Source organism: Aulonocara stuartgranti, assembly GCF_965226115.1.
Source record: "Aulonocara stuartgranti genome assembly, chromosome: 18".
In the NCBI taxonomy this organism is placed as follows: Eukaryota; Metazoa; Chordata; class Actinopteri; order Cichliformes; family Cichlidae; genus Aulonocara; species Aulonocara stuartgranti.
In genome coordinates, this window is record NC_138954.1 from 11,808,489 (window position 1) to 11,820,986 (window position 12,498).

General features: G+C 39.0%; 1 long non-coding RNA gene across 2 annotated transcripts in view; it reads right to left on the bottom strand.

Annotated features, from left to right (window-relative positions):
• Positions 1-2,590: 2,590 nt before the first annotated feature.
• The window catches only part of LOC309693125, a 62,617-nt gene continuing 52,709 nt past the window's right edge, over positions 2,591-12,498 (bottom strand). For both annotated transcript variants that reach the window (XR_014272579.1, XR_014272580.1), the window contains exon 5: positions 2,591-4,645. This is a non-coding gene — a long non-coding RNA (uncharacterized lncRNA). The remainder of the gene's footprint in view (positions 4,646-12,498) is intronic.

The following is a 12,498-nucleotide window of genomic DNA, read 5'->3' on the forward strand; positions in this document are numbered from 1 at the left end:
TCGATCACTACGGCCGTCTTCTTCTGTTTGTCTACCACCACTATGTCCGGTTGGTTAGCCACCACCATTTTGTCCATCTGTATCTGGAAGTCCCACAGGATCTTAGCTCGGTCATTCTCCACCACCCTTGGGGGCATCTCCCATTTTGACCTCGGGACTTCCAGGTTATACTCGGCACAGATGTTCCTGTACACTATGCCGGCCACTTGGTTATGGCGTTCCATGTATGCCTTGCCTGCTAGCATCTTGCACCCTGCTGTTATGTGCTGGATTGTCTCAGGGGCATCTTTACACAGCCTGCACCTGGGGTCTTGCCTGGTGTGATAGACATATATATATATATATATATATATATATATATACATACATATATATATATACATATATACATATATATATATATATATATACATATATATATATATATATACATATATATATATATATATATATATATATATATATACATATATATATATATATATACATATATATATATATATATATATATATATATATATATATATATATATATTATAAAAAAAATAATATAATATAATATAAAGGTTGTTTTTAATACTTGTAAACCTTTTGTAGTCAGTGACTACCTGAAGTCTACAACCCATGGACATCATCATCAGTGCTGAACGAGAGAGCGCTTCCAATTCCTTGGGGATGATCTTATAACCAGGTTTTTCCCATATTTGGGCCCATATTGTAGTGATTTGTCAAAGTAAAAGTGTATCAAAGCATTGAATCAGTCTACCATGACTAGGTGTGTTTAAAAACGAAGCAATTTTCTATTGAGACAGAGCACTATTTTTTTCACGATGCACAAATATCCATTGTGAAACCATATCATCGAAGGACAGATTACCAAATAAGTTACACGGTCACTGACTACTACAGTGCAGTTTCACAAGGAAATACTTGAGCATCAACAAATTGCCAAGTTGACTTTGCTATTTTCTTCAAGGACATTTGCTCCATGCTTATCTCTTCGACTTTGCGGGCTTGACTGGTGCAATGGAACAAAAAAGTTGACACCTTGTTTCAACAAATGAGAAATGACAAATGCATAAATCATTCAAGCTCTGGCGCGTAGAGATTTCAGTTTGACACAAACTCGGGCTGTTTGATGCTCTGCTGATGAAAACTTCCAGGAAAGCCCACGGAAGTCTCATGTCACCATTGATATGCAAAAATGGTCAGAGCCGTTGTTCAAGCTTCAAACCACGACATAAGACCATTACATCATACCACTCTGTACATATATGTTGCTGCACTTTTACAAATGCAATCATTCATGCATCTCACTTGTGGGCATACGGTCAATATAATTTAATAATAAATATTGTGAATCAATGTTCTAAATTAAGAATAAGGGACTAATTCAATATATTCTACATTATAGCCTTGTTGATGCTATATTGCCACTGATATTGTGCTTGACCTCAATAGCAAAAGACTCTTATCTTTGTCAGAGGTTAGTATTCCTCAGTGAAACAAAGCAATATGTGAGATTTCCAGGGAGAGTTCATCTTATTGGATGAAGCTACACAATGGTAGCTTAGATTATATTGTAAACACAAACCCAAAGTGGTTCGATATTTGCTCTTTTCTGAGAAAACATAATGGCGACAAACAATATTTTACAAAATCTGAAAACACACTTTATTTACTAAGAAAAAAAGCAATTTCACCTGGTTTTATGGACTCGTAAATCAGTAGTTATCATAGTATGGCATACTGTAAATTTGCTGCTTTGCATTTCTTCAAAAATTACTGCATTTCAAAGCATTCCTCAGAAGCATTAATTTATCTTCAAGCCCATCCAATTATCTATTTAGCCAATCGTATAATTACTTGTCTGTGTGCCAAGAGTGTTTATTAGGATTCCTAACACACAAATTAAATTGCCCCATAAACAATTTAGGAGCCATTAGAGCATCCTAAGAAACGATTCACTTAATGAGGGGGTGGGATGGCTATGGTGAGATGAGGAGACAGGGGGTTGTAGCAAATAGCAGCATCAACTGACATTGGGGTAACAGACAATTAAATCTTGGCAAGCTAAACTGCTATACAACCGATATGATGGCTTGTTTGAAATCCATATAATGAGCTACATGCAGAGTCTTGTAAATTTTTTATTTTTTTATATAACAGATGGAAAACACACCCTCCCTTGCTATGTTTATGAATGAGTACCTGTATAGAAAACCAAATTACAGACGAATCTTTCACTGTATCCCACTGGTGGTGGAAGCGAGTATCATCATGTCACCAGCATCTTGTTGAAGTTGATTTCTCCTGAAGGCAAAATGGTAGGCGTGTGAGTAAAATAATTACAATATGTAACAATCTGTTTCTCCTGCTCACAATAATTAATTTAAACAATTAATGTCCGAAGGTTAAATTTGCTTTATAAAACAAAAGGGTTTTCAGACAAACCCCACTCATAAAAAACGTCCAATATAAAAGATATTAGCATACATATACATATACACAATAGCAACACAGTTAAGTTTAAGGAGAAAAAAGTCCTACAAAAATAGAAAATGTACTTATTTTTTGCAGATCAGTTGTTTCTTTGGTTGGTATACAATACTATATTTTATAATTTCACAAGTTTTACTGTTAGATGTTAAACATTTTATCTTCTTTTAACTACACCTATAGCATATAAACCACAACCTTATACCATGAAATATGTTGCCACATTACTTTTTGCAGCATTACAAGTATGTGTTTTTAAACTTCTTCCAAACAAACCTTGAAGAATCAAATTTTGTCCACAAGAGGTGCTGTCATAACTTATTCAATAGCAAGTGAGGACTTGTGTTTTGACACCTAACTTCAAAGTATCTGGATTCTTTTTCATGTCGGCATTGGAGGAAAGTCAAAAGGATGCCAAATGCAAAATCCGTCACCGAGGTCAAAGCTACTTCCCAAGATGACAGAGGGGTCGGCAGATTCATTGTCAGTGCAGAGTCACAATGCCACCTGTCCTTGAAACACTGTTCTAAGCATCAGCTTTGTCTTTTCCATCCAGCATGACCAGCTCTCCTTTCTCTTTAGCTGCTCTTTCATCTGGTATTTAATGGAGGGATTGTCGACATGAAAGACATGACCACTTTGCCTTTCATCACAATGACATCATCCCTCTGGGTGCACCTGAGAACTTATCTTGTTAAAGTGGAATTCTGTATATTAAGATAAAATCCCACATTTCATTGGGAATGGTTCGCTTACACAGAAGAATGATAACATCGGGGGGGATAAAGCTTCAACATTTAGAATGATTTGTTGACAGGATCTTTGACCCTCTTTTTATTACACTATAACCATTTTAGGAAGAAAAAATGTAGTCCCTAACATTTACGTGCAATAATGAAATGTGTGTATTGTATTAACTTTTACTTCAAATGAGTTATCTGATCAAAAAATTACTTTTTTAGTATTAAATATTGTGTATGTAAAGCTTTTTGCTATTCAAATCTCCGTGTGACTGTTGACTGAAACTCCCTATGCTTCAGTGTAGTATCATTTTGAGTAACAAGCAGGATCTCTATTAGCAAAAGCTTTATTTCCCCTTGATAAAGCTTTAAGGACCTGTATATTTTTAATGGTACTTGTAGGCAAGGAAATCAGTGAACCACACAAAAAAGTATTATTTCACATTTAATCTTACTATCTGCGTGTTTGAGAAAAAGAGAGAGTGTGTTGAACATTACAGCAATGAAATGGATATCCTCTAAATCCAATAATTACGCTGCTAAGACACGCACTTCTGAATTTAATCAAACTTATTGAACAGAACCTCTTGTACCCCTGCACTGAGTTTAACAGGAGCTCCCTCTTTTTTATTGAAGTTGTAATGTTTTGCGGTACTTGGTCCCTCTGAGACTGTAGACACATCTTCAAAAGAACACCTGCCCTTATCTGTGTGCTTGACCTATTTCCCCAGCTTCTTTCCTCTATCCCTCCCTCTGTACAGCTTGGGCTACAGAGGACAGGTAATCCCATTGACAGTAGCAGAGACTGATGCGGTGCACCTGTGATCTGGTTATCTTGTCTAATCTTAATCATGAATAAAGCTGGTAGCAAACCAGTGAGGCTTTTGTAAGAGTTCCTGGGCTGTCATAGATCATTAGACTTAAAATAAGTGAGCACTGAACTAGATATTGTCAGGGTAAAACACTGGACAGAAGAGGTGAATGAAACTGCTGATAACAGTTTGTATGTAGGTAATGTTGACGCTTTTATGGAAGAGAGTCAAGTTAAAACAGCACTGATGGTATTCATAAAGAGAAAGAAATGATAAGGCCTTTAGTTCAAGGTTTAGCAGGACAGTTTAGAAATGCTTTTGATTGTGTTTTCTAGGACAAACTGAATTAACACAAGAAACCTAGACAAAACAGTACATGCAAACCTAGCGGCTTGGAGCTGTTGCAATATGAAAACAAAGACAAGAAAGGAAAATATTAAGTTCCCTGAGCATGGTCAATAAAGTGAAACAGCTAAACATAAACAAACTTAAATATTGATGGAGGATGTTATTCTCCTGGGAGGGAAAGCAAAGGCGTCTTCTGGTGCCTCGGCGTCTGTGTGAGCAGCAGCATAACGCAGGGAGCCTCTGTAGCTGTAAGAGATGAGAAGCAATGAGTACAGTCAGTATCTTTGCTCAGCCTCCAGGTGCTTAACTCGTTTTTTACCGTAATGTACACTTTGTTTTTATCAAAGCAGTGAAACTCGATCCATGCAAGAGTTGTCCACTCATTCAATTAATTGATTTTGCTGTCATCAGCCACTCTCTGCTGAACACTCTCTCTATCCTGTGCAGTCTCTCGTTCTTTCCGACCTCTCTGTGGGCTCTTGATGGCAGCTGAACGTTTATAGAGAGGCCCAGCAGGTATTTAGGCTTTCAACAGCTCAGGATAATGTGCATCTAGTGCACGAAGCTAAAAATGTAGCTACTCAGGCCTACCTAATTCATTTAACACAGCCCAAGGAGGCTGTGTTCTGGATCTTCAAAATCCATCAGCTTGTGGAGGAGTTCAGACACAAGTACAGCAAACAAACTGTTCCCAAGAAGCCGAGACAAGTGTGCGGAAGAGTTTTAATCCTCTGACACAATTTACTGCTTCCCATCAGATGAGGATTCATAATCCAGATTTACTGTGAATCAGAATCAGAATCAGAATACTTTATTCATCCCGAGGGAAATTAGGGGTTACAGCAGGCAGCACGCTAATGGCACATGCGCACTCACAAAGGAACCTTCTGACCAACTTTACACAAACATCACATTGGGCAGACATGTCAGAAGGTAGGCTGATAGGAAAAAAACAACGAAAATACACTACATGAGGTAAGAGGAGGAGAAAAAAAACTCCACTCAGACTGAGCTCCTAGTGGGAGAACAGTTTGATAAAAGAAAAAACACCTCAGCACAAAAGCACATGACTATCAATACACCATAGAAACACGAGACAAGCAACAGGGGCGGGTAAAGGGTAAGAGAGAGCCGGCGTAGACAGCGCATCCGGTCCTGCAGCATCTGTGCTGGTCCAGTTGACTGCTATCATCCCCGGTAGGGCACAAGCATCGAAGGCGTTGGAAAGGGAGGGGGATGAGTGAGTGCTTATCAGTGTAAGTGTGTGTGTGTGTGCGTGTCCATAGTTTAGCTGAGACAGTGTCCTTCGGCCTATCAGGCTAAGTAAACAGTCCTCCAGCCAATCCAGGTGTCCTTCATGGGGCGGGAAGAATAGTCATCACACAGTCGTTATCAGGGAGTTGTTTTGGTGGGCTCCAGCCTTGGGCCTGCAGCTGGGGCCGTGGTGTCCAAATGTTGCATATTGTTGATTTCTCCTTTGTGAGCAGCTTGAATTCTAGCACTCCGAGGCTGGTCTCTCGATCTCCCGTTGAAGAGCTGCGAGCCTCCCCATGATGGTATCAAACTTCTGTTCCGTGGTGTTGTCAGTCTTTTGATTCTGAGACCTCACAACTGCAGTGATCCGTTCCGCGATGTTTTCCAACTGTCGCTCAAGGGTCTCATTTTGAGCAGGCCTCTCTCTGATGTTTCCCCTCATACGCTCAATGGTGTTGTTTTGAGCCTTCACAGCAGCTGTAAGCGTCTCCAAGGTGTTGACCATATTACGTTCGTTGTGAGAGGTCGCACCTCGTCCCATCGCTTCGAATCCAGCGGGCAGCCTTGTGGGGGTTTGAACAGCCGGTTCCGCTTTCTTATTTCTCTGATAAACCAGGGCTAAGCCAACGCCGATCAGCGTGAACCCTGTTATCATGGTTCCGAATAGGTAGATATCTTCAGCCTCCTCGATCGACAGTCCCGCCAGGCACACGGTCCTCCAGTTCTGCCACCCGTCCAAGGTGCATAACACTAAAATAATGACAGAGCTGCTCATCGTTCTCAGTATGGTCAGACTCAATCTACTTAATTTTGCCTTGTACGAGAGTTTCCCTTTTTTCAGAGCTTTTCCTAATGGTTATTTTTTATTTGCTGCATTCAGGCAGATTGCATCTTTGTTCTGGGGTTGTGCAGGAGATGCTCATCTTTCTTGCTAAGGAAACCAGGGCAACCACCTTCTGACAACTCCCTCGACTCCACTGGCTTATGGAGTCAGACAGTGAACACATGCATACACAGAGGCGCACGCCAACACATACTGTAGGTGGTGATAGACAAGTTAGAGGAGGAAGAATGCATTCACATACATACTGTATAAGGTGAGAGAGAGGTTCAAAGATGGATTGGAAGGCAAAAACAAGTGCACTGTAAAATTTGATTCTGGTTTTAATTTTTGTTATTAATAACATAGATAATCACATCATCCATAATCCTTAAAAAAAACATACCACTACATCAATGTGACAAAATCTGTACCATTTAAAAAGCTACAAATCCTTTTAAAGTACTCCTGAAAAAAATATTCTATCTAGCTTGCTGATATGGTGGGGTTTATCAAAAATTCTTAAAGCTTGTCTACCCCAATATATTTGCCCCACATTAAAGAAAAATACCATCTTCTAACTTTTTTATGCATTCACACAGTCACAAAATTTTCTCTTGCAGCGACAGAGGTATTGAGGCCTGTCTATACGGATGCGCTGTGGCATGGTTGTCTTCAGCTGGGAAGAGGACTGCAGAGGGTTTTGACAGTGTTCACTCCAGATATCCTGCTCCAAGTGGAACTGATCAGAATAGACGCCTCTCTCAGCACTGCCGGGTGAGCTCCACATCATGTCTGTCACTGCTGTCAAAAAGTGGGGCCTGCACTTGGATGCTCACTTTATAACATAGAGATGGGCTGTAACATCTTGTTAAACTCTCAAAATTGCCTATTTTCTTTCTTTCTTTTTCTCATTGCATTTTTTACCGTGTTACCTACTAATTTAAGACTAAAAAGATTATCTGAATGATCTGAATAAAAACTACTGCTTACTCACGGCCCTCAGCTAATGATGAAACCCATCTCTTTGCAGGTCTTATGACAATTAGACAGAAAGCAGATTTGTTTATTTATTTATTCGTTCATTGAATCAGCACATTGGCAAGTTTGTTGAATGTGCTACATTATACCATACAGTTATTATTTCTCGTCATATGGTAGTTAGTTCTGCTTCCTCACAGCCAGAAGGTCCTGCTTCTGAATCCTTTCTGTTTGGTATTGCAGGTATTCCAGCTTCCTCCCACAGTCCAAAGGTTAATTTTTGGGTGTAGGTGTGAATGGTTGTCTGTCTTTATGTTTTATATCAGCGACTGATCAGTGACCTGTCCAGGGTATTCCCTGCCTCGTGTCCTATGACAGCTGGGATAGGTTATATTCCCTTGTGATTCTGAATTGAATGAGTGCAGGAAAATGAAGGGATTATTATTTCTTTTAATTTCTTTGTGCGTCCAATGAGGCAAATCATTTTGAGTGTTCCATAATATCCTAATATTCTATTCTAGATAATTGTACATAATAATCACTATTTAGTATTTAGAAACAAGCACCATCTTGACAGAACCACAGTGGTGAAATCTTCTGATAAATACCCAGTTATGTCATTTACCCTCATCTTTCTCTGTGAGAACATAGTAAAAGTAAGAAAAGATTTTTGTAATTTCATTAGAAAATGAGCCTGAAAAAATGAAGTGAGTTGTGTGATGCTTTTCTCATCAGTATTTTGATAAAGGCTCTGTCGAAGTGTTTGGCTGCTGTACTGGACGGGTGGAGAGTGTCCCCATCAACACTGAGGTGAAGTGAAATCTCAAACCGACGGAGCTTTCCCTGGTGACTCGGCAACATGGCTAATGGCTTTGCTCAGGGCCTGTCCAGGCATAGCTTGTCAATACAATTCTGTTCCGCTTTTCCCACTTGCCAGTTCCCATCTGGAGCCAATTCATGAACTAAGATGGTGTGTACCTTTCCCATGAGGTCACTGCCTGTTTCTACACAACACTTAGCCCCAGTCCTGCCTTTCACATCCCATGTGCTCCTCTTTCTTCTCGCTCCACTGAGCTTCTTTTTCATTGTGACAGACCATACAGGGAAGTGCTTTACAGTAACTTAACTTCCTCTTTACTGTAAGGCCTCTAAGGCCTTTATGTCAAAGAAAGTAATGAAGATGTTGCTATAGGTCAAAGCACAACTTTGTGATCTATGTATGCAGTAAAAACATAGGTGCACGTGTATATAATATTCCTGAAAAGTTTGGGATCATTGTAATTTATTGTTCTGTTCTTCATGTATAGCCTCTTTTTGTGTCAAAATACATTTGACTAGAATAGGAAATTTATGTTTACAGTTTAAGTTCACTTGAATTATGGACTGGATTTTCATTCAACAATTCTGAAATGCTCAGTAAAATGGTAGAAACAAAATCAAAGAGAGGATGCTGGTCATCTGCAGTGAAAGAGGTTGATAACAGCAGGTACAACCTGCAAATTATTGGCCTGCTGTTGTTAGTCCACTGGCCATGCTGGCTCCCACAGTTAAAGCAGCCCTACCCAAGTCTTGGGGCCATTATTTTCAAAAAGACAGTGTATTACACATTTCTAATTACTTTTCATTTTAATTTGTTACACTGGTCATACGGCTTGTTTTGCTCTCTGCAACATCACCAGGGATCCAGTGTAACTTAACTGACAGTTAATAATAGAAACCCTGAAACTGCCCAGGTATTAGCACAAATCCCTGATCTCATAAGCAGAACACATGCAAGATCTCTGCACTTTACCATCACATCCTTTTGTTGATCAGTTTCAAAGTAATGTGCATATCTTCAACCCTCAGCAGCCAAGGATTTCTGCACCTATTGAATTCAGGGAGCTGTTGCACGAGGGAGTATAAAAGGCACTTGTTGGTACCCTTCTCAAAAATTTCAGCTGGGGATAAACAAGTACTTAATTACTTTTACATACGACAGTTCCACAAGTATTTCTGAAGGGCGCCAATTCTGTATACTGCGTTCTTCTGTTACTAGGTCAGTAATTGCATTCTGACACCACTTTAGTGGAAATCACTGTCACTTTGATTGTGGCATAAGAAACAAACAAAGAAAGAGGTTAGATAAATTATATCTTTATCTAACCTCTATATTTATATAACCTCAATACATACTTTTATTTGTCCTCCAAATAGATTCCTTGTCAGTCTCCAAATAATAATTTGGTAAATTAAGTGACCAAGCTTAACAAGTATATAATAAAGTTTTCCTCTTATCATTTAGGAGCAGCTTAGCTTTTGAGCCACTAAAACATATCATCCATAAAGAAAAGAAATGTAAGCTGCCACAAGTCAAGTACTAAACAGCAGGAGGTTGTCAGACAGCCTGGCTAAGGGGGTTACGGTTTCTACTCACCCAGTCAAAGTGCATATTCATTCTTGCTGCTCTACTCTGGTTCAGCACTGAACTGTTCAACTGTGTCTCAAGGGTGAACATCAGACAGGCATAATTCCAGGGCCATGCACTGTTGCTCACATTACTATGCTGAGCCATATTTACCTGTTTAGTTGAAGGAAGAACGAGTGAACAAGGAGAAACTGTTAGATCAACTGAAGGAGCATCAGGGACTTTGGATTTTGTATTAGAACATTTAAACAATGGTCTGTAACTTGACTGCAAAATAAATATTTAATCTTTTTCTGACCAACTCTGTAACCTTTTTGGATTTGAGAAGTTTGAACATTTAGCAGTGCTGGGTAAAAACACAGAAATACTTTTGACAGATCTTCAATATCACAAAGAAAAAACACACGTTAAACCTAGGAGTATCTGCCTGCTTGTACAAGTAAACTAGGAAGTGGACGAAAAGTAATACAGTCAAAAAACATACAGCCCCAAAGGATGGATGGCTACATTTGTAAATTTGCCTTTGAATTTTGAGATATACTGCACAATAATTATTACACATTATTATTTTCACTCATGTAATAATGTGGAAACAGCAAGAATGACCCATATATAAGCAGTTACACAAGAATGCTTCCCAAGTCTGCTGATTGCTATTTCTTATTATGCCCCCTGATCAACGTGCCTTACAATGTGTATTTGCCCTTTTTCCTTTTCTATGCCTGAGATTTTTATACATTTTAAAACTTATAGTTTACTTTTTTATATTTTATACTAACAAGAGTAACTAGAAGGGGAGCCAGAGAGTACATTTTGAACATCGTATAAAATCTTACAACTTACTTCAGTCAGTTCTGATGTTGCCCATGCTACAACTCTGGCCAGGTTTCATGAATTTTTGTTTGGTCAGTGTCCTTGTAGTCTTGGTAAATTCTAAATAAATAAATAGTGTACCTTTAACTTCTTTAAAAAGTTCTTAGAAAGTTTGAAACTTTGCCGCAAATAAGGGTTTCAAAAACTTTCCCTCTTCAGATTATAGTTTTACTATGTTTACTATGTATCTACAAAGTTTCGCAACTTGTTGCTTCATTTATGAATTAATCCAGAGGGCTGACTAGAATGGTGGTCATTCACTAATATTTATGTGAAAATGGTCCTACCCTGCACAAAAAACAAATGCATATGTACGTTTACCATCATAAAACATTCATAAAACCCTGTGCACCAGAATATTTTGTTCTTACCATTGAAAGGCTTGTGAAATCTGCACACAATCGGCATAGTGCCCCATTTCTAAAAACCTCCAGGTGAAATGGAGAAACTGGTTACAATGTGAAAGGCAAGCCTACACCGCTAAAGGCAAGAAAGTAGGTCCCTGCATTACAAAGGGAGTTCAAAATACCTAGCATACGTCTCTGTTATCTGGATTCCCTTACCCTTAGTTATCAACTCTTTTTGTTAACCCAGGGTTTCCCCTGCATGAAAGTGCACATGAAAGACATGACCTTGGCAGCATCTGACCAATTCCAGTTACTACAAAGTCTAATGCCAACAAGTGGAAGATGAATCTATACTATGGAGAAAAAATTTGAAGAAGTTAAACACAATACAAACTGAAAACAACACAGCTGCTCCCGACAGATCAATAGTGTAAGTGTGCACAAGAGGAAAAACACTGTAGAGTAATATAGTAATAAAGGTGTATGCTTTAAGCACTTTGGTAGGTAAGACTGGAACAGCGCTACTACATTAATAAAGTCCACCTTATTCGAAGAAAGGAAAGAAGGCCTGGAAAAATGTTAACAGACTCGTCAATATCATATCTCTATCATTAAGACACAGGAGAATCTGATGGTTTATGATTGAGTATTGCCCTGGGGCAGACTGACAGAAGCGAGGCTGCCATATCGCGCCATCGGCCCCTCTGGCCAACACCAGTAGGCAGTAGGTGAAGTGTCTTGGACACAACGACCAGGACAGAGAGCCCGGGGAACAAACCGGCAACCTTCCGGTTACAGATGCGCTTCCCAACCCCCTGAGCCACGGTCGCCCATAATCTTTAGACTAACCAGATTAGGTTTAGATTAGCTTTACAGGGTAAGATATAATGACTGTATACCACATCATTGTACTTTGAATCCAGTGTTAGCCTGGATAAAATAAGTTACTTGAAGAAATTCCAACAAAAAAATTGAAACAACAGTGGCCACCAAGGAAGCCGGAAAAATTACATTTTTCCATGGTTTCAAATATTTAATGTGGTGACACTTTAGCTCGGTGTATAACCAGATAACAACATACGACATCTACACTGATCCATTATGCAATTAGTTTTTAATTAATTACAAAATCTGAGGCTCCAAGTTCTCAATGCTGTTTCTCCAGTGCTAGCAATTGTATTCAGTTAAGGGTGTGTGTAAATTATCTGAGATAGCTAGCCCTTAAACTTAGTTTGCATATATGGTCAGAGGGTCTTCTAAATTTGTTTGGAGAGTATGAACACATTTAGGAAAATATTGACAAATCAGTTTTGTGAATGAGGTCCATTTTTGGATCTTCCTACCAAAGTATTTGAACTAAGAACATGCTAATGATGTGGATACAGTAGCCTAATGAACAGATCACACAGTTCTCTCA